Raw genomic sequence first — 24,177 nt, forward strand, 5'->3', positions numbered from 1 at the left:
AGACTTGTGTTTCTTAGAAAGGACCACCCACGACGAGTCTTTTGACTCCATGGAGGCCTGAATAATAATAATAATAATATTAATTGGTTTGTAATTTGCTGCTTCTGTCTTGAAGCCACCTTTATTCAATGGTACTATCTCACATATAAACTTAAACTGTTCTTTTTTTTTTTCTGATGTAAGCTGCAGTTGTGCCAAGTGCTCATAGTGGCCTGTAATGACAAATTAAGAATAACTATTTTTTAAATGTAATTAATTAAAATACATGCTGTTGAGACTGTATCATTTGTAAACAAAAGATGCATAATTGATAAAATATGCAAAAAGACTGCATGCAGCCTAAGGACCACTAGTTCTCCATCCCTGGCTTAGGCCTTCTTTTTCCTTCAGAAATCTATGTCAAAGCAAATCTTGGAATCTCTCTCCTCTCCTCTGTCCATTCTCAGTAAATGTCCAATACATTTCTATCTTTTTATTTCAATGGAAAACTTTTTTTTTTTTTTTTTGCTCTTCCTGTTTATATAAATCATCATTTATTATATATTGGAGCCAAAATATTTCAATATTTTACCTAAACACTGTTCGAAAACTAATTTGACTCCCTGTTATTACTTCAATTTCCATGTTTCTGATCCATATAATATGGCCTTAATATTGCTACTGAATATCTTTATATTGCTAAAATTAAGGGGATATTAAATCCCACAGTTTTAAAACCGAATAAGAAACTCAGAGATTGGAATCAGAGAGTTTCTTCCCGAATATAGTAAGCTATAAAGTATCGGCGACACTAGCGTTAGCCAATGCAAGTGATCCTAGTACGTAGTACAATACTGGGCAACTCGTTGCAGAAGTGGAGGGAGTTCAGATAGCTATCCTTAGGTATTTTCCATAATGTAAAAACACATTTCCTAGGAACTCTCTGCTTCCAATCTCTGAGTTTCTTATTTGGTTTTAAAACTATGCGGATTTTAAACATACTAGGATCACTTGCATTGGCTAACGCTAGTGTCGCCGATACTTTATAGCTTACTATATTCGGCTAGAAACTCTTTGATTCCAATCTCTGAGTTTCTTATTCGGTTTCAAAACTATGCGGGATTTAATATCCCCTTAATTTAAGTAATGTTTTCATTGCCGAAATGAAGCTTATTAGCTCTTTATACTTAAGTATCTTTATATTGGTTTCATTAAAATATTTGGATGACTTCCATATACTATTCAATCTTCTAAAGCAGTATTTACTTTTGTCAATCTTTGTGTTATTATCCTTGTCAGTACCCTTTGGTATCAAACACTAGCTCCCACTGATGAGACCTCAATAAAGTTCGAAACCGGTCTGGGTAGTGACCATTTCGATCATGCATAGTATTATACATGTCCATAAGGATATGTGCTTTGCATTATGTACTAAGGCAAGCGATGTGAAATCATTAGCTTCTCTATACAAGATGTCCAGTCCTGAAAGTACTTCAGGTGCAAACTTTGTTTGCTTACAATTGAATAAAGGATTAAACCAAGAATATAATTTCTTGGCATCTTTAATTCGTAACTGTTTTATACCATTCTTTTGATTTTACTTGTGTAAACTATTAGTGTGTTTTGTTGATATCAAAACTATCATCTACATAATCTAGACCTTCAAACTGTAATACAGGATTCCATTATTTATATTAAGGGGATATTAAATCCCACATTGTTTTAAAACCGAATAAGAAACTCAAAGATTGGAATCAGAGAGTTTCTTGCCGAATATAGTAAACTATAAAGTATTGGCGACCACTAGCGTGAGCTAATGCAAGTGACCCTAGTACGTAGTACAATACCGGACAACTTGTAGCAAAGGTGGTGAAGTTCTGATCGCTATTCTTAGGTATTTCCCATAATGTAAAAACACATTTCCTAGGAAATGTATGCTGTTATTACATTATGGTGGAAGGTCACTACCCAGACCGGTTTCAGCCTTTTTTGAGGCTTCATCAGTGAGTAGCTAGACCAATTAATACCAAAGTGTATAGCGAAAAGAACTTATATATACTCTGCTATATGAGTTTCCAAACAGGCGCAACCATTAAGTTACTTAAATATAAAGAGCTAATAAGCTTCATTTCGGCGATATAAACATTATTTAAATTAAGGGGGATATTAAATCCCACATTGTTTAAAAACTGAATAAGAAACTCAAAGATTGGAATCAGAGAGTTTCTTGCCGAATATAATAAACTATAAAGTATTGGCGACCACTAGCGTGAGCTAATGCAAGTGACCCTAGTACGTAGTACAATACCGGACAACTTGTAGCAAAGGTGGTGAAGTTCTGATCGCTATTCTTAGGTATTTCCCATAATGTAAAAACACATTTCCTAGGAAATGTATGCTGTTATTATATTATGGTGGAAGGTCACTACCCAGACTGGTTTCAGCCTTTTTTGAGGCTTCATCAGTGAGTAACTAGACCAATTAATACCAAAGTGTATAGCGAAAAGAACTTATATATACTCTGCTATATGAGTTTCCAAACAGGTGCAACCATTAAGTTACTTAAATATAAAGAGCTAATAAGCTTCATTTCGGCGATTAATGCAAGTGACCCTAATACGTAGTACAATACCGGACAACTCGTAGCAAAGGTGGTGAAGTTCTGATCGCTATTCTTAGGTATTTCCCATAATGTAAAAACACATTTCCTAGGAAATGTATGCTGTTATTACATTATGGTGGAAGGTCACTACCCAGACCAGTTTCAGCCTTATTTAAGGGGATATTAAATCCCAATGTGGGATTTAATATCCCCTTAATTTAAATAATGTTTATATCGCCGAAATGAAGCTTTATATTTAAGTAACTTAATGGTTGCACCTGTTTGGAAACTCATATAGAGGAGTATATAAGTTCTTTTCGCTATACACTTTGGTATTAATTGGTCTAGCTACTCAGTGATAAAGCCTCAAAAAAGTCTTGAAACCGGTCTGGGTAGTGACCTTCCACCATAATGTAATAACAGCATACATTTCTTGGGAAATGTGTTTTTACATTATGGGAAATACCTAAGAATAGTGATCAGAACTTCACCACCTTTGCTACGAGTTGTCCGGTATTGTACTACGTACTAGGGTCACTTGCATTAGCTCACGCTAGCGGTCGCCGATACTTTATAGTTTACTATATTCGGCAAGAAACTCTCTGATTCCAATCTTTGAGTTTCTTATTCGGTTTTAAAACAATGTGGGATTTAATATCCCCTTAATTTAAATAATGTTTATATCGCCGAAATGAAGCTTATTAGCTCTTTATATTTAAGTAACAGGATTCATTTTCTCATCATAATCATTAATTCCCTAATATGTACCCTCAAGGGATGTACACAATAAGATTATTAATCATCTCCTTATCAACACTCTTCCTCCAAACGAATATCACTTATCAGCACTCCAATTCTTCTAACAAGTAATATGTCAGGCTTCTAGGACACTTCTGATTAAATCAATCCATCTAGATCATTGGTATTCCTCTAGATCGTTTCCTGCATGGCAAACACCTGTTTTTATTATTATTATCATCAGAGACAGGGAGTTAAGGAATCATTGAAAGAGGCTATATATATATATCACCCAAACCAGCTATCATACCTTCCCTTGCACTCATTATTTCAACATACAAACTGTTCCACTCACTCACTGCTCTTGGAAAGAAAAATCTAGCTCTTACCCCTTTCTTAACTATGAACAAATTTAACTTCCATGGATGCCACCATGTTTTCTCCCCACCTTTCATATGACAATTTTCATCAGACAATATCTTATAACACCCATTCAGAAGTTTATAGCTCTCAATCATATCACCCCTCTTCCTCCTCCTCCTAATCAGAGTCTGTATTATCATCAGAGACAGAGAGTTAAGGAATCATTGAAAGAGGCTATATATATATATCACCCAAACCAGCTATCATACCTTCCCTTGCACTCATTATTTCAACATGCAAACTCTTCCACTCACTCACTGCTCTTGGAAAGAAAAATCTAGCTCTTACCCCTTTCTTAACTATGAACAAATTTAACTTCCATGGATGCCACCATGTTTTCTCCCCACCTTTCATATGACAATTTTCATCAGACGATATCTTATGACACCCATTCAGAAATTTATAGCTCTCAATCATATCACCCCTCTTCCTCCTCCTAATCAAAGTCTGTAGTCTATATACTCACAATCTGTCCTCATAACTTACATTCCATAATCCCAATATAATCTTTGTAACTCAGGATTCTTTGCACCCTTTCTGCAGCTCCTTGGAACCTAGGAGACCAAACCTGCACACACATACAGGTGTGGTCTTATCAAGGCCTTGTAAAGAGGCAAAATGACTTCCTCATCCTTTTATGCCAAGATCCCTAGCCTCATCAGTTTCTTGCAGCATAACTCCATTAGCATATGTAGTTGAAAAGTTCATTATTCCCACGTGCATAACTTTACAGTTACCAACATTAAACTGACAGCTATTTTCACTTGCCCAAATTTACAGCCTATTTCATGTATATTCATTCAGTAGCATCCCTGATTGCCCTGCCTATATTTGTAGCATCAGCAAGCAATTGTACATCTCCCATTAGATCCTTCCTGATGTTATTAATGTGTAGACTAAACAACAATGGTCAAAGGACTAAACCCCAGGGTACACCACTGATCACCTTAAACTAGTAACACCCACTATATACCACTTTTTGATACTTATCTGTCAACCATCCACTTATCTAAGTCAAGAGTTTATATTCCAAACCCATATTCTCTTGTTTATACAACAGCTTTCATGTGGTATCCTATCAAATGTCTTACCCTAAAACATGGCCTACCTTTAATAAACTCATGCTGTTCCTTACAGAGTATAGCTTATCTGTCTACCCATTTTTGCATGCGAGTTCTTAACATCTTCTCTAAAATCTTCATCACACCAGGAAAATGATAGGTTGTTAGTCAGACAATGATTTTTGCACCACCCTTGTACAACTGAACTATCATATATTCTTTTCATTCCTGTGGTATCTTTCCTGAGACTCAAGTTATATAAAGATGTCAAAGACCTAGCCAATTTTGGCTGAACATGCCCTTAAGCATACATGCTGATATTCCATGTGTCCTTACTGCTGAATTCTTATCCAGATTATGCAACAACCATTCAAACTCTTTCTCATGCATCTCTATTTCTTCATCTAATACAGTAGTAACATTGTGCACTATGTTACCAGAAAAGGCAAACTATGTAGACTATGTCTGACCTAATGTACAAATTTTTAAAGAGACCCACTCCTGCTGTCACCTAGCTCCCCCTGAAGTTAAAACTTAACTATTCACAAAGTTATGCATATGGTATAAACCAGAGGTCGGCAACCTTTTCAGACTCGTGGGCCACATTCAACTTTTATTTTTAATAATCAGGCTGCAAGCGTTTAATTAAGTGAAAAAAATATTTGAGTTATCAATTTTTATTATGAAAAATTATCACGTAAAAACAATGTAATATATATATTATGCATCACAATATGTGTGTGTCTCCCTGCTTTTTTGGCAAGCATAGATAAAATTTGTGGATATTTTCTAACGAAAATGCATTCTTTAACGTGTGCCAAAATCTCAGCTGTCATCGGATGAAGTCGCCTTTGTTATCCCCACTCATGATGACTGACAAGGTTGACTTGCACCAAGTTGCACAGCGATATCAAGAAGTATAGGTATAAAATTATTTTTAATTTATTATTCATATTATAAAATGTATTATTTAAATAATTCAACATACGGGACACATGCCATGTAAGTATGGTCAACCTTTTATGGGCCGCCAAAAATGCACGTTTGGGCCGCATGGGGCCTGCGGGCTGCCGAACCCTGGTATAAACCATCAAATGCTTTGTTGCAATTCCTGAATTTGAAGAATTTGTTGATGACCAGCTGCTCCTGCCTCATCCAATGAATCATCATATTAAAAAAAAAAAAGCAGAAGCTTTGAATAATTACTCTTGCTCCATGTGTTTTCAGCTGATTATTTTACTGATAAGTGCACAGAAGCAGTGTACACTGATATTTTATTATTTATTACAAAATATTGTATAGAGTAATTATTATTATTATACAGGTATCTCCATGGAGTTAGAAGACTCGTTGCAAGATATACCTCTCCTTACTCATTCACTGAAAACGATCTCTGGCAACCCGTTCACCACTTTCAAGCAAAAAAGCTTGTCCTAACACCCATGATAACACTTTTACACAATTTCCATGTGTGCCCCTCATTCTAACCATTCCTGATCATGTACTGAAAAAAATGTCTTCAACATAAATCCTATAAAACCCCTTTAATAACTTATATGCTTCTATCATGTTCTCTTCTTTTCATCTATCAACTAATTTTGAAGCCCACAGACTATCTATTCTCATAAGGAGCATTCCACCAAATGCTCCCTATGACAAAAGACTGATGCCACAATCTTTGTCACTTGCCTTTCAATCCCCTCTACCACTTCATCCATAAAGAATCCAGGTGTCCAGATCCATGTGCAGTAGTCCAGATGTGACCTTATATAGGGGAACAATAATTTATTCCTGCTTGTTAGTGTGTTCTTCAACAACACAAACTGATGAGCTGTTTTGGCTACCTTCATAATAAGTCCTCTAAACTTCAACCTCCCTGTCCATGATCATCCCACAAGTCCCTGGTTTCATCGGTTTCCTGCTGTTCAGCAATCACACAGCTTGTGATCACTTCTTCTCTTCTTCCCAAAGTGCATCACCTTACACTTGGCCACATTAAATTTACAGCTATTTATAAATTCCATTTCCTTCCCATCTTGTGATAATTCCTCCTCCCAATCTATGTTCCCATAGCTGAAATCCCCCATAATAATTACTTGATTAATTACCTGCACTCATCATGCTAATTTGCCAATGCATGTCATCTATATTTTCTCTTATACCCCTGGATTATAACAGCAACCAATTGCATATTTCATTTGTTGGCCTCTATCTCACAGATATCCTCAAGCAAACTGTGCTCTGCATCCCTGTCTTCCTGATGCACTTCCACTCATTTTGGCTTCAATTCCTCTGCTATTATTAGCAAACCTCTATCTCTCATCCTGTTCTTTCTGTCCTCACTAAGGATACTTTATCCTTTGCGTTGTATTCCTGAGTGTATCATCTTTAGTCAACCAAGTCTCATTAATAATGCCCATAAACTTTTGGCCAAGTTGAACTAAGCAATGCTAAAACTCCTTACCCTTACTTTGAATATTTCTGACATTAGTATTACAATACTCCCTTCATCCCACAACTTCCATTACACCTTGTATAGCTTAGTCTACTAAAATTAAGAACCTGGGGTACTACATTTAACATTATGTGATCACTCTCTAACTTACTAACCTCCACGTTGTCTGGACCCATGCCAACCTGAATCCCCCCACCTCCAAACATTCTAATTTCCTCTGAACTTCTAAACTCTCACTGAACAACACTTTCAAGACTCCTCATCCCAAATCCATTCAAATGCAAGCCATCCACCTTATAGAAATCCTTCTTTCCATCAAACTCGCTCCACACCATTCCCCTGCACAATCTGCATACCGACTCATTCATATTCATTGCTTTCCATATCAACTCACCTCTTTATTACCATGGTAACAGACTCAACTTTAACTTTCTCACTCTTCTTTTTCACATCTTCTAGCATATATAGCAGCTATATGTGCAGTTCTCTCATTTCCTTTGATTCTAATGTGATAGTGATTTAGCACAAGTGAACATCTAGATTACGGGACTTTATTTGCTAAAATAACTGTAGAATTTCATAGAATACCGGATGCGGGTTGCACAGCAGACAATACATGGCCTGTAATGAACTCAAAGTGTCTGCATAAGTCATATCTTTAGTAGTGGTTTTCTTTCACTTGTTGAAATACAAGCTGTATGGGGTATAATTCAAATGAGATCTAACTACAGACTATGTGGTCAGGAAGAACTGCTGCAGATCCAAAAAATGACTCAGCTCTTGAGCCATCTGTACATCCTAATTAAGAAATTATTATAAATTACTCTGCTTTGTATGCACTAAAAAGCTGCTAACAGACTGACAGAGTGAGTTTTTATCTTAATTGGCACAAGTGGAAAGCAGTATAGAGAAAGAAAAATCCCCCATAATTGAAGATTATCATGCTAAGTGCATGTAATAATTGTCTAGAGCAGTGTTTCCTAAATTTCAGTACTGGTATACTAAAATTTAGTACACCAGAACTAAATTTTACAGCAGTACTCTCAAGCAAAAGAAATTTGGGAGGTCATATTTCATTTAAACATGAACAATTTATTTAAGAGTTTACATAATAATAAATAAAAAGGATGAGAAAAAAAAATTAATTATTAAATACATTTTTAGTTACAGGAATCCAACACAAGGCCGAGACAAAAAAAAGCTGCAAAATTTAAATTTTCAATAAAAAAAGTATGATGAAATAGATATTTTTATTTTTAGCTGTACATGGAACCATCAAGATTTTTTTTTTTTTTTTTTTTTTTTTTTTTTTTTGTGAAACAATCGCTGAGGATCATTACAATTTAAGATATGAATGATTATAAAATTTAGCAGAGTGATCTCACCCTATGGTACAAACTATTTGAATTTAAACTTTTAATGCAGATAGTTTCAACCATGCATGTGGATTTTTTAGTTATTTAATTTTGTTATTAAAAAATGAAAATTAATTACAGAATAGAACTGCATTTATCTGCAGCAGCACTGCAATATATACACACACACACACACACACACACAAAAAAAGGTAATCAGAATTAAATAAAGCACTTGCAACCATGGGGGTTTGTGCAGCACACTTTGGAAAACACTGGTCTACAGTAATGCTGAGAGCATGTATCTCTAAAAAATATACTAAGGGGATGAATGACACTCCTTTGAGTGTGCATTGTTGAAATTGGCTTCCCAATACAAAAAAAATTTAAGTCCACATAGGACTTAATAGGTTAATTTCAAAGCAAAGATAATAACTGCCTCTGCTGAAACAAGACGGCAGATTCATCAGCTATAATTACTATTATTACGGGCAACTCCAGGGAGTCATTAGACTCATCGAGGGAGGCCCCAAATCATATTCATCACAACAATTTGACATTCATACAGTATCTATCATACCTCGCCTTAAACTCATTCACTGTCACAGCATCCACCACAGACTCAGGGAGCGCATTCCACTCATTCACTACTCTAAAAGTAAAGAACCCAGCTCTAACACCTTTACTAACCACACTTTTGCCCAGTTTCCATGGATGTCCCCTAGTCCTCCCACAACCAGCCCTGTTCTCAAAAATATCTTCTGAATTAATTTTATAGAAACCCTTCAGTAATTTGAATGTCTCAATCATATCTCCCCTCCTCCGCCTATCAACCAATTTTTGCAACCCACAAATCCTCAACCTGTTCTCATACGGTTCATTCCACAGACCTGCTATCATCTTGGTCACTCGCCTCTGGATCCTCTCCACCTCCTCCCCATCAAGAAGAAACCTAGGTGACCAAATCTGAGCACAGTAGTCTAGATGGGGTCTTATCAAGGCTCAATACAGAGGAACAATAACCTGCTTGTCTCTGCTTGTCAACGTATTCTTCAGCAACCAAGTGATTTGATGAGCTGTTTTGGTCACTTTTGCAATGTCCCCTAAATTTCAATTCCTTATCTACCAACACGCCTAAATCTCGTGCCTCATCAATTTCCTGGAGCAGGGTTCCACCAATGCAGTAAACTGCCGCCAATCTTTTCACCCCAAAATGCATAACCTTACATTTTGCCACATTAAACTGACATCCATTCTCCTTAGCCCAGACCTCCAATCTATCCAAATCATCCTGCAAAATTTTGACGTCATCTGCATTCACTATTGCCCTACCCAACTTCGCATCATCCGCAAACAAATGAACTGTTCCTCTCAGATCATTTTCTATATCATTTATGAACAAATTAAACAGCAGTGGTCCAAGAACAGATCCTTGTGGCACACTACTAGTCACAGGCCGTCTTGTGGACTCTACTCCCGAGTAAACCACTCTCTGATATCTCTCCGTCAACCACCCTCCTATCCATCTCACCAACCCTATGTCCATTCCCATATGCTGCAATTTACTGATTAGAATTCCATGTGGAATCCTGTCAAAGGCCTTGGCAAGGTCCAGTAGAATCACCGTAAACCCATTACCCTTATCCAGTTCAGCCGTCACTGTGTTATAATACGTGAGCAAGTTACTGAGGCATGACCTACCCTTCACAAAACCATGCTGTCCCCGATACAGTATCCAATTTTCTTCTATCCAATCTTGTATTTTCCTCTTGACTATTTTCTCTAAGACCTTGACAATGATTCCTGATATGCTAATCGGTCGGTAACTTACAACAGCAGTCTTGGAACCACCTTTATGCAGTGGAACTATTTTCCCCTCTTTCCACCCGCTCGGGACTAACCCAGACCCGAGACTCAAATTAAACAAAATGGTCAAGGGTACTGACAATTCTTTAGCTGCTTCTCGTACAACACGAGCTGGTATACCATCCAATCCCACAGATGTATTGACATTGAGGTTATGCAATAGACTACTCACCTCCACTTCATTAACCACAATTCCCGTATAATCTACTGGTTTATTCGTTTCTGCAATGTCACCACCTGGATGATACACTTTTGCAAAGTGCTCACTCAGTAACTCAACTATCTCAACTGATTCAGTTACCTCCCTACCATTGGCATTCTTTAAAATCAATCTGCCATGTACATTTTTCCTTTTACTTGCTACATATCTAAAAAACTGTTTAGGATTCTCTTTAGCCTGCATGGCCAATGTTCTTTTGTAATCCTTTTTTGCTTTTCTTACCACACTCGTCACCCTTCTGGCCTGCGCTTTATACCGTTCATGTGCCTGCCGGTCACCCTTCTCCTTAAATTCCCTCCATAGTTGTTTCTTTTTTTGCAACTCAAGCTTAATGGTGTTATTCATCCATTTAACCCCTACTTGATTTATTATTCGGACTCTAGGTATACAGTCAGCCATTGCTTCATACAAGCACTTCTTAACTACCTCCCATGCACTATCAACTTCTAGTCCTTGCAGTTGTACATGCCATGGCACTGAACCAATCAAACTCCTAAGTTTGTCATACTTTCCAGCCCGATAATTCCACATGTACCCTGTCTTAATTGAAAATTCTACACCTTTAGCCACCTCCCAAGTTAAGACCCTATGATCACTCTCACCGATTGGTGGCAATGTGGTCATATTTGTTACAGCCAAATCCTCAGATGTAATTACTAGGTCAAGCACTCTCTGACCCCTTGTATTTTCCATTACATGCTGTCGCAGATAGTTATCCCTTAATAACCACATAAAATCCAGTTCCTTCCTCCCGTGTGTCCTCTCCTCACTCCAATCAATGCGACCATAGTTGAAATCTCCCATAATAATCACCCTCCTTCCACCCATTTCTTCTATTTGCTTGTGCATACTGTCACCACCATCTTTTCCATCACCTGGTGGAAAAGATGGTGGTGTATGTGGCCCATAATATGGCCCTTCAGAATGGATAATACAGTCAGTACACTAGCAACTATTCACATTCCTTATGGTGGACCGGATCCAACTATCCCATCCCCTCTCTCTCTCAAAAATATAAATATGTAACCTATAATCAAGCTTTGTATGGTGTGCATGGAAAAGACCAAACAGAGAACAAAGACATACACCCTATGCTATACAGCAGCATTTCTCAAATTGTGGACTGAGAGGAGAATTTTAAAATCTTAGTTTGCAAATTTTCACATAAGTTAAAATACAATATATCAAAATTCCTATTAACTGTATGAAGTAGGTTGAAGGTTTATAGGTGACAAAAACTAGTTGATAGGGGAAATGACAAAATAGGCTGCATACAATAGATACAAGGGGAAATTTTCAATATATATATGTATATATATTATATAACAAGAGGTGAAAGAACACAGTCACCCCTGAAGTTGATTAAAAGTGTAGCTGGCAGAGATATCAGGTTTTCTTCTCACTTGAGAGTGGTGAACAAGAGGAAGAGGGATGCCAGATATGTTTGTGAATGCAATGTCAGTAATGAGTTTAAGGATCGATACAATAATATTTTCAGTAACCATAAGTTTTTTATCATGAGGGTATTTTCTTGATCATAAATTAGTATAATAATAATATTTGGTTTACAGATCAAGTGTTGATCAATTTTATTAAACTGAACCAACTAGTTTCGCCACACTTTAACTGTTGGCATCTTCAGGACACTTATAAGTTTAAACAATCTCAAATTATGCATAACTGCAAAACTGACAAAAATAACTGTAAAAAATTGACTATAATAATTACAAATAGAATAGTATCGAACGTGCGTGAAACACGTATCGCGTGTACAACAGTTAAAGTGTGGCGAAACTAGTTGGTTTGATTTAATAAAATTGATCAACACTTGATCTGTAAACCAATTATTATTGTTATATAAGTTTTTTAGTTATTGTTACCTTAACAACAAAAGCTGAAAATGGCACATCTGGAAGGCCATCTCCTTTCTCTCTCTTCATCTTGCTTCCCCATGGCAAGGTTTTACAGCAGTTATGAAAAAGCAACGGATGAGTTAATGAAAGATGGTGTTAAACATGGGCCTCATTCAAAGAATTTCAAAATATGAAAAGTCCCAGTAGATTTCAGCTGAAGAAGTTTTTGATATATATTTATGACAAAGGCTATTAAATCTTTTACAAAAAGAAAGATTTGCATTCTTGAAATAAGCCAAAATAAAACTTTCTTTGCATGTGAACAGGCAACTCATTCTCCAGATGATTTATCTCTTTCCAGTAAAATTGAACGCCATCACATTTCTCTGGAAAGGATTTTAACTGTTTTGTATTGCACAACACCTGAAAACCTACAAAACTAAACTTCTCTTCCTCTTCTTTCATCCCATCTATATCTGTTCTTTGGAACTGTCTCTCTCACTTTTCCTTCCCTAGACACCCTTCTGCTAATATATTGTGTGTGCCGCCACTCGCCATATATTGCATGTGTGTGCCGCCACGCTATCCAGTCAAGAGGCTGTGGGTTCGAATCCCGTCGTGGGCATGGATGTTTGTGATTGTCTGTGGAAATACTAGTGGTGGTGGTCGGCGGTAGATGGCATTGGTGTAGTTGCGATCAGTTGGTGGATTGTGAGTGGTGGAAGCAGAGTTGTAGAGTGAATGCCCTCCCTGGATGAGTCTTTGGACTCCCTGGAGGTGACAAATAATAATAAAAATAATAATATATAAATTCTATTACTATTCTATTCTATTTATTACTCAGAAATAAAGCAATAACAAATTTAAGCAAGATCTTTAAAGATAACGATATTGGCATCGCAACAAAAATCAGAATCGTGACAGCAATGGATGTGAAAGTTGAATCCTGAGAAAGAGTGAAAGAAGAAAGATAGATGCATTTGAATTATGGGTTTGGAAACGCTTACTAAGAATACCATGGACTGCAAAGCAAACCAATAAATCAGTGATAGACAGATTGCTCCCTCGAAACTATGATCATCAAGCAAAAATTGTCATACTTAGGTCATATTATGCGAGTAAATGAGTCTGGAGAAGATGATGATGCTTGCTAAAGTTCATGGAAGCCGGAGAAGAGGAAGACCAAGAATTAGATGGGTGGATGGAGTTACAGAAGCAACTGGAATGCGCTTGGAAATTCTGAAAGACATGGTCAGGGACAGATCTGAATGGAGAATGTATGTTCATAGGATCACCAGGAGTCGAAAACGACTCGACAGAACATAATAAAAATATAAATTCTATCTGTGAGTATTAATAAGTGACTGCATACCAGCTTACCCATTCAGTCACGTAACCAATGCCTTTATATTTTAAAGAAAAACAATTTAATCAGTCGATGCTTTGTAAACTGATGATCGGATACGGTATTTTGGTTCTGGCTTCTATGCATCGTAAATGTTCGTTACTTTGGTAATGGGAAATATATAATGCTCATAGAAATAAGATTATGATGTTTAATAATGAAACATGAAAAAAATACCTGATGTAATGATGTGTGTTAATAAAAATGTTTCTTGCACGTTGAAACATAAAAATAAGCAGGAAATATGTGTGCAAACACATATCGAAAACCAAAGCGCAATGTGATAAAGCCTCTTGACATATTACTCTCAAACCAGATCTATTTGCATAGAAAGTTCAAGCGAACATTAACAACATATACACATATTTGTTTAAGTGATACTCTCGCCAAACATTTACATTTGTATGCCACCTTCGAGAGTAACGATATCAAATAACAAGTATTTTCATAAAATATTTTATTATTAAAATTGTTAAAAAAATTAATTAATTTAGGAAATGATTTGAGAGGAACTATTCAGTTGCTTGCTAATGGTGCAAAAATGGATACAGCAATAGTCAATAAATAATAGGATAAATTTTTGCAGAATGATTTATAGATTGGCAATAAAAAAAAAATAAGCCATATATAGAAATAACACTAGGAGAAGAACAAGCCGGTTTCAGACCAGGGCGAAGCACAATTAATCAACTATTCACCTTAACACAGCTAATAGAAAAGACACTAGAGTACAGCCAAAGTTGCTACATAAATTTCATAGACTTTCGTCAGGCATTTGATTCAATCCGTAGAAGAGAACTATGGAAGAATTTGGAATTCTCCAAAAACCATAAGAATAATAAAGAATCTATATGAGAAATCTGAAAGTGCAGTACGAATGGAGGACACCTTAACCAACTGGTTCCAAACAGAGAGCGGAGTAAGACAGGGATGCAATCTGTCACCAGACCTGTTCAATCTTACACTGGAAGAAGCAACCAGTAAGGCCTTAAACAATGAAGACTCCGGAATCAAAATATATGGGGAAAATGTGACAAATTTAAAATTTGCAGACGACATTGCATTACTTGCAAGCACAGAAGAAAATCTACACCGAATGTCTGATAAAATAAAGGAGGAGTGTATAAAATCTGGATTAACCACCTTACCGGCTCAAATCTTATGGATCAAATACGCATCCTCATATGTTTTGTATCCATCAAATATTTCAATGTAATATCAATGGTATTAAAATTTTAATATGCACTTCGCACCCATGATAACCTTGGCGTCTATAGACGTCTTGGCTGGTAGCGTGGTTAAACATAAATATAGACAAAACAAAAATTATGCAAATAGGAAAAAGAAGCACCAATCTGAAGTTGAAAATTGATAGTAAGAATCTAGAGCAGGTAGAAAACTTCACCTAACTTGGAGGAGTTATTGAGTACAATGGTAAAATTATAAAAGATATAAACAGACGAATCAGTCAAGCATCACAAACTTTTGGACGACTTAATAAAATATGGAAGTCAAGAGACATCAAACAAGTAACAAAAGTAAGAATCTGTGAAACAATGGTCCTCCCAAAACTCCTCTGTGGAAGTGAATGCTGGAATCTCAAAAAGGCTGAAGAGAAAAAATTGTTAGTTACTGAAATCGGTTGGCTAAGAAGATTACTTGGAGTATCTCTGCTGGATCGACTAAGAAACGAAGACATAAGGAAACGATTAAAACAAGAAATAACAATAATAGACAAAATCCAAGAAAGAAGACTGCGATGGTTTGGCCATGTGACCAGAATGGGAACAGAAAGACTACCATCTAAAGCCCTGAATACAACGATGGAAGGTAAACGACCCAAAGGACAGCCCAGAATTAGATGGATAGACAAAATAAAAGATAACCTGAAAACCAAATCACAACAAGCAACACCAAACTGGACAGAATTGTTCGGACTCTCCCGGGACAGACAGAACTGGAAAGAGTTCATTCGGCCTCATCATCGTCTGCATAGATGATGGAAGAGAGAAGAAGAAGAAAAAGAATAAAGATAAAGAAGAACAGATATCGATTCAATATGGCAAAGTGTAAAATTATGCATTGAGGGGGGGAGAGTTTCCATACCTCAGTCAGTATAGACAAATCCCTTTGATCAGAAACACTTGGGTTCGATTCCAGTCAGTGACATAAGAACCTTTATCTGATATCCTTTTCGACTAAAGGTGAGTTAATCGGTGTCATATGGGGGGGGTGGAGAGTTTTTCTTCCGGTAACTCAGGTTTCTCATCCCTCAAATCGGTCACATAAACACACACGGCTACAGTCATAAAATATACTGCAAGGAAGGCATCGGGAAACCACATTGCTCCTAATCATCGCCATAGTATCAGGGGTGTAGTCCTAAAAGAAATAGTGCCAGGGCTCTACCATATGGCAGAGAGATTGCTTTGTTTTCTGAAACGAAAATGACAGGAGCAGTAAGCTGCAATTTTTTGACCAAAAGCTGGAAATGCATTATAAGTCTCATTATTATAATACTTATAATTTATTATAATGAATTTCAAAATTTCGATAGTTTTAAAAACGTACTAGGGCATCGCCCTGGCCTGAGTACACCCCTGCCTAGTATGGTTACCTCCACCAGTTACCTCCACCAGTCGTATGGCTGAGGGAATAGGAGATGCATTTGGGGGAGAAGAAAAGATTACCAGTTGTGCACCATATTGATGGAAATGTAATCTAACAAATTAATAAAGCAAGGGATTTGGGGGTGTTAGCAGATAGGGAGTTCAAATTTAGAGGGCATATTGAGGAAGTGGCTAAAACAGCTAATCGTATTGCTTGGTCTGAAGAACGCCTTATGAGATAAGCAGGTTAGGGTGTTTAAAATCCTATCTCGATTTTGTGCACTTTTATCAAAACGTGCACAGATAAACTTCCTCTTATCCCCAACCTTGGTTGGTTGGGGATGACAAGAAGATGGGAAGGTTCCAGTGGCAAGTAACCAAAATCACTGAAGGGTATTTACAGGATTAATACAGAGGAAAATTTTTAGAACAGGTCTGGTGGTAGAACTAGGGTCCATACATGAAAATTGAGCAATAGTGTGAGGACTAATATTTTTGCTTGAAGAGAGGCAAATAAGTGAATAGGTTGCTAGAGTCTGTCATGGGTTGTTTGACTATAGAAAAAAGGAAAACAGATATTCTGCAATGATGAATAGTGCTTGGCATAATTATAGGGCCTCCCTCGATGAGGCGATTGAGTTGCTTGTATTATGGTAAATATGCATATTTATTATTATTATTGGAAATGACGCTACATCCAGTGCGCTAGGTCGCCCGAAGGTAGACTTAAATTCATGTCTAGTCGCCGACTGAAGGACCTTTTTCTATGCCTATCTTCTACTGATTCTCGAGTTAGTCTATCTCTGGCACGGACAATAGGGTTTTTTCATTCCTTATACTCAAGAAATTCGACCCTGGAACCCACATTACTTGAGACAGTAACATTAGTGATAGACATGGGCCATCTGACTGGCTACCAGTGGAGATTGAACTGACCACTCAATCTATAAAAGCTAGATAGGATTAAAAGGCTGTTATAAAATTTCTGTATTTCTATTACCTTGCTTTGTTTTTGTTGTTCTTTACTTAAACCTTTGTGAATAGTTGACGGCCTTAACTATCGACTGTCGCCCTTTATTTATTTCTATTCGATCTTTAAGCTCTAGTCTAACAAATTTATTTGCTTTAAGACCGCACCTGTTAGCCTATGTATTGAGTACGAGATAAGTTTTTAAATTAGAGACAAAGCAGATATTATTTGTATTCCTCGCTTATATTAATCCTTACCTTGAGTTAGTCGTAACTTAATTATTGATCACATAAACTTTTACTTTAAGAAGCAGGTTCGAAATTTTCAAGATAGTACATTGACAAAAATAATTCCAATGTGTTGTTCACAAACCATTTAATTAAATCAAAAAGGAATATTTACAGTATCATTCACATTAACATATATACACAATTTCGTTACAATTTTCTCAACACTTCCTAATTCAAGCTCAGCTCCAATTTCCTTCCCTCATAGACAATGCACAATCTACAACTTTTGGCGGAGAATATATGCATTGGCTGACAATAAGGCATACCTCGAGTAACCTTAATTTAATATCAATTTACATTATCTTATTGTACCCATAAACAGACACACTTTATGCACACTCTTGTTTGGAATTATCACATATACATTTACTTACAATTCTCGTTCAGCACTACCTTTTACACGAACCTTCTGTTCCAAAGAAATTGCTCCTTTTTGTCTTTCTTAACTTCTGCTGGTTCGTTCTTGATTTCCAGGAAAATTTCTCCTTTGTCTGAGTCGTCGATTATTCGAATGGCTTCAGGACCCTTTCGACGCTCTTCTTTCGATTACCGACGGCGGTCTTCACGTGGCAGCGGACCCAAGTAGAAGACTCAGAACCTATGAAGCTTGTCTTTAGAATAAAGAGAAGTTTCATAGGTTTTGAGTTCATTGGACCCAGGTAACAGAAGTTGAAAACCATAAGACCCCATTCGCAGAACGTTACTGGTTTGATGGGTGAAGCATATATGCTTTTCATATCCCCTTTGTCTGAGAGGGAAGTTCTTTGAGTTGAGAGTTATTGAGCTTCAAGCTCGCTCTGAATGGGCAGTGAGATTAGCGATGTTCAACAGAGCATAGAATTGATTTGGCTCTTTTGTATTTGCAGAATTCTGCTTCATTGTAATCTGAAGCTTGTCTGATCATGGGGGTTTGGATGATTGCTTGTCTTGGCGAAGAACTTTTCTGCTAGGTCATGAAGGAAGGATATGATATATGGAATGTTGACTTCTCTGTGAATCTGAGAGTTTCTGATGAAACATGGGGCGTCCAGGATCATTCCCAGGCACTTGCTTTCCTCTGCAGTTTTAGAATATTTGTATGCGAGGTGTGGCTTCATGCAGGAGATGCGTAAGTGATGACTGGGAGTATTACCATCTTGTATATGAGTAGTTTGTTCAAGGGCTCCAGTTTGCTTTTTCTGTTGATCATGGGGTAGAGTTGTGCGATTACTTTCGATGGCTTGGAACTCACGTGTTTTATGGGATTGGTGAATTGAAGTTTTTTGCCAAGCATCACACTGAGATATGTTACTTCACTCTGCCATGGAATCTTGACTCCTAGCAGGTCTTCATTGGTCTGAAATTTCTTCCTAGAGAACAGTATGGCTGAACTCTTCAGTGGGTTTGCTTGGATCCTCCAGTCCATCAGCCATTTCTCCAATATATGGATGTTGTTTTGAGGTCTACTGATAGCTAGTTTGGTGCTGTGAGATCTTGCTAATAAAGCAGTATCATCAGCATTCAACGCAGTGATTGTTGAATTAGGGTTTTAGGGATATCAGCTATGTAGATAGAAACTAACAGGGGGCCAGAAGTGAGCCCTGTGGCACCTTTGCAAAGATCTTGCATCTGGTTGAAAGAGTTTCATTTATTTTGACTTGTATGAATCTATCTTTCAGAGAAGAGTTAATTATTTTTACAAGGTTAATTGGCACATTCAATTTGATGAGTTTGTAGAGGATACCCTGATGCCACACCTTGTTGAAAGCCTTTGCAGCATCTATAGATTGCAGCTGTGTAGAGGTTCAAGCTGAAACCTTTTGTAATGTGTTCCACCAGTCGATGTGTTTGTTGAGAAGTACTGTGATTTTTTCTGAAACCGAACTGCTAGTCCGGAATAATTCCTAGCTTATCAGGTGCTGTTTGAAGCCTTGTAAGGATGACTTTTTCCACCACCTTTCCAAGGCTGAGTAGAAGACCGATAGGTCTATAGCTTTCGGGGAGTTCAGAGTTCTTTCCAATCTTTTTCATTGGTATGATGTCTGCCGTTTTCCAACTTATAGGAAAATGCTTGGGTCTTAAGATGGCATTGATTATGTTGATTAGCTGGACAATGGCTCTTCTGGGGAGTAGTTTGATTATTCTGTTCGAGATGCCATCTGGGCCTGGGGTCTTCTTGTTGTTCAGATGGGTTATGATGTTTATAACTTCTGCTTGAGAGGTGGGTGTGATGAGTTCTGAGTTATCCTTTTGTTGTTGTAACACCTGCTTGACTCGGCAGTGAATCTTGTAGATAACATTGATATTCAGGTTTCAGTAAGACGGATTACATTGAATTTCCAGGTTGTCAGCTAGAACTTCTGCTTTTTCACTATCAGTGTGGGCTACTCCCTTATTAGTTTGAATTGGAGGTATAATTTACCTATCCGTGCAGAGGGCTTTTTAAAATTTCCTGATGGATCTGTCAGGGTTTAAGTTCGACAGCTTAGTTTCCCAACCATGGTTGCGATGTTTTTGCAGTGTTTCACGAATTTGTTTGTTTAAATTATTCAGAGTTATTTTGTCTTGAGGAGTTCTTATATTATGGTACCTCTTTCACGCTTTGTTTTTTAACCTGATTACGTCCATGATTTCTTCAGGGATTCGACCGCTAGGGTGAAAGACTGTGGTTTTCATGATCGATGTTATTGTTTTTTGATTTGACTGGTTAGGTTGTTTACAGCAAGGTTTATCTCCTCTTTATTGCGAATAATAGGGACTTGGACAATGTGCTCTGGGAGAATTCTGGAGAGCTTGTCCCAAGATATGAAAGTGTGGAGAGGAGAGAATTGCTCCTGTGTACCGAGTTTAAGCAGAATGGGGTTGTGGTCGGAAGAGAGTTCATTTAATGTTTGCAATTGATATTGATATCCAATGTTTTTGAGGATGACTATGTCAAGTACATCTGAGCTTCTAGTTGGGCTGTGATGGTTGAGTCTGTGGATCCTGCTATGACAATAGAATTTTGCGTTGAGTAATGGTTAAGGGTACGACCTTTGTCGTTGATTGTGGGGCTATACCAAGCTGTACGCTTGGCATTAAATTCACCAGCCATGATGATGGAGTCTGTGGAGCCAAGAATGGAGTCCAAGTCAGCTCCAGTAATGGAATGCTGGGTGGATTGTATACAGCATAGATTTTGATACTGCGAGCATTTTTGTATGAACTTCAACGCCTGTTATCTCTAGATTCTTGGTTTGTGGATTGGTCAGGACGTTGTGGCTTAGGTAGTTTTTAATGTAAACGGCTGTCCGTCCTACACTGCTGGTGAGTCTATCTGTTTTGTACAAAATGTAGTTATGTGATTTAGGGTTATTAGCTGTCCTAAAATGTGTTTCATTAACTAATAATATGTCAGGATTGTGTCTCTGAGTGAAAGCTTGCAATTCCAGAATTTTGTTGCTCAGTCCGTTTGCATTCCATGCAGTAATCATGAGCGAGTTAGGCTGATACTTTATTTTATTCATTGTTGAGGGCTGTCAAAATTGAGTGGGTACCTTGTAGGAATCTTTTTGTGGAGGATTGTGAAGGATTTGTCATGATGAATTCTTGTAGCATGGTAGCTAGTGAGGCAGTTAACACAGAAGTTAGATTAGAGCTTGTTTGTTCATGGGATGGGATAGCCTTTGTTTGTGCCGCCTCGGCATAAGTTTTGGTCATTGCTGCAGCTTGATTTCTTTCCTGAGTTGTTGAACCGGAGATTGTTTGGACCAGTGTCCGACCTGCATGGCTGCCTTGAGCATCTCTGTAGGGTGTGGTTGGGGCAGCTTTTGCTGACCCGCAGTTATTTGTGTGTGCAATGCACCCCTTGTAGTTGGCAGGGCGAGGTCTTCCACAGTTGGTGCATTTATCTGGTGTGGATCTTGGCTTGGTGCAAATGATGGTCTGGTGGCCCTCGCTGCATTTTAAACACCTGAAATTGGCCTTTCAAAGTTTTTGGGCATGGCCATATCTATGGTACTGCCCAGCTGACAACTTTTTCCTTTGCGGCTCAGTGGAGATTCTGAAGTCACAGATGGTGGTCAGTTCATATATGCTTTTCTGCATCTTGTCAATCTCTATCAGCACTAGTGGCATTGGCCGTTTATCTGACCTGAGCATCCTACTAACTTCGACTGGGGTCAGGTCCCGACTCATATGATCAGCAGTGATTTCTTCAGAGGTGACACCTTCGGTTACCCCGCGAAGTACTACTTTGAGATTCTCTTCACTGGGTAAAGCAAAAATGTCATAAGGAAGACTTTTGTTATCCATTAGTTTTGTCATTTGTCTGTAGTCAGTGACTGAGGCAGGCTGGATTTTGTCTCCTTCATCTTAATTTTTAGCCCAGGAATATGAGATTTGGTGTTCCCTAAGGGCTGATGTGACAGTGGACTATTTGTCCTTGTCCCTTAATATAACAGGTGGAACCTTTTCGCTGTTCCTCGGGACATCTCGTGTATATGATTCTTCAATCATTCGGTCCTCTGTAGTTCTTCATATTTTGTTAGAATGCTCCCCCTGTGAGTTGTTTTGGCAGGGGGATTTTGGTGACAGAGCAGTAATGAGTTCTTCTTGTGATATCTCATCCTCCTCCTCCTGCTCTTCATTATGATCGTTAGTTTGAATGTACTGCTTTATAAAACCCGGACAGTCAGATTCAAGCTTGCCTATTATAAGTTTCAGTATATCTAGGGATTGATCCTTACTAAGGATCTTGATCTTCTCCTTGATGTTTTCCATATTCGAGCAGCGATCTCCTGCCGGCAGAAATTGTTTGACAGCAGTATATGTAATCCCATAGGGCTAGGCGCATGCCAGCAAAGAGCCCTGTAGACTGAGTTGGTCTACTAGCAATATTTAGTCTTGTAGCGTTTACTATATGGGGAGTATCAGTATCTCACTTGGCCACAGATTGGAAACCTACCTCCCTATAAAACCTTAAATCCACCACTGGTCCTCATTGCGGGTGGGGCCTGCCAGCCATTTACCTCTTTCATGTTTCATGCAGAGGGGGAGACAGTAGGAATCAAACTGTTTCAGCGCCAGTGCAAATGTGAGATTTCTGAGAAACCTTGTATGCGATCTAATCAGGCTCAATCTAAAATAATACGTCCGTTCACATCAAAAGCCAAAAGCAGAATCTCGTGAAGCAATCAAGTACCCATTCCTTCTCGATCTTGCCTTATGTATGCCTTGACTTCTGCTGTACGTTTGCGCGCGTTTTTGGAATTTTCCATATTGACATTTGTACATGGTAATGTCATACTTCGAGCGGCCTGGCATACTCCCTATAAGGAAATAAAAGGCGTGAGATTATTATTATTATTATTATTTAAATATACAGGTAACCCTCGTATAACGCGGATATTAGGTTCCATAGAAATGCTGCGTTATATAAATCGCATTATACGAGACTTAGATCACATAGAAAAAGTAGGGTTAGGTTCCGAAATGTTTTTTTTTTTTTTAATTATACGAACAACAATGACATATCCAACAAAAACAATATTTATTTAATTCAGGGTAATTCATGTAAGTTAAGATAACATAAACTATGAGACAAATACAGAAAAAAAAAAAAAAAAAAAAAAATTATAAAAATTACAAAATTACATAAATTTCATTGCACATAATGCATAATTGTTTTAGACACAATAAAATAAAGCGCATATTTTAATCGTCATCACTGTCTTCAGAAATAACATTTCGCAGATTCTGTAAGTCGCCGGAGGTCGTAACCACTTGAAATCTCTTGGATATCATTTGTATAATTCTCATATTCTATTATGTATCTAACTCACCAGAAACTAAATTGCCCAACTAGATTAACACACTAATGATTTTAAATGCGCTTTCCTGGCAGAAAACGAAGACAATTTTCAACAATAAATACTTTATACAGTAAACCCTAGATGGCAAACCTATGGCACCCGTGCCAGAGGTGGCACGTCTGAGAATTTTGCTGGCATGTCAACGATTTACAGGTGATATCCTTTTATACGCTTATAAATTCTTCAAGTTGTTTTTTTAATTGTCAACAATACGTTCAAGCTGAATTTTGTTTTACACAAGACAGCAGCTATAAAGACGTGTATATGATTGGTGCGATATTAACAAAAGATCGCGCGATCCGAAGACAAAAGCAACCTGGAAATTAGCATTTCAACTCAACAAGTGTTGAGTTGAAATGCTAATTCTCTTCAATCGAATTCCATAACATCTGAACTATCATAACAACATTCACTATTAGTTTTAACACATTTACAACAGGGTGTCATTTATCGTTCCGGTGGAACTTCTCATTGCTGACTGGCTCAACTCACACAAATGTTTCAACCCTTGGTTGAATTT

At 37.6% G+C, this 24,177-nt stretch overlaps 1 protein-coding gene across 1 annotated transcript in view; it reads right to left on the bottom strand.

Annotated features, from left to right (window-relative positions):
- pins (G-protein-signaling modulator pins) overlaps nucleotides 1-14,234 on the bottom strand; it is a 187,151-nt gene extending 172,917 nt beyond the window's left edge. The window contains exon 1 of the mRNA XM_090404957.1: nucleotides 14,135-14,234. The gene's annotated coding sequence lies outside the window, so the exon portion shown is untranslated. The remainder of the gene's footprint in view (nucleotides 1-14,134) is intronic.
- Between the last annotated feature and the right edge of the window lie 9,943 nt (nucleotides 14,235-24,177).

This window comes from Typopeltis vanoorti, chromosome 1, assembly GCF_054136105.1.
Source record: "Typopeltis vanoorti isolate ZY-2024b chromosome 1, IOZ_Tvanoo_1.0, whole genome shotgun sequence".
NCBI lineage: Eukaryota > Metazoa > Arthropoda > Arachnida > Uropygi > Thelyphonidae > Typopeltis > Typopeltis vanoorti.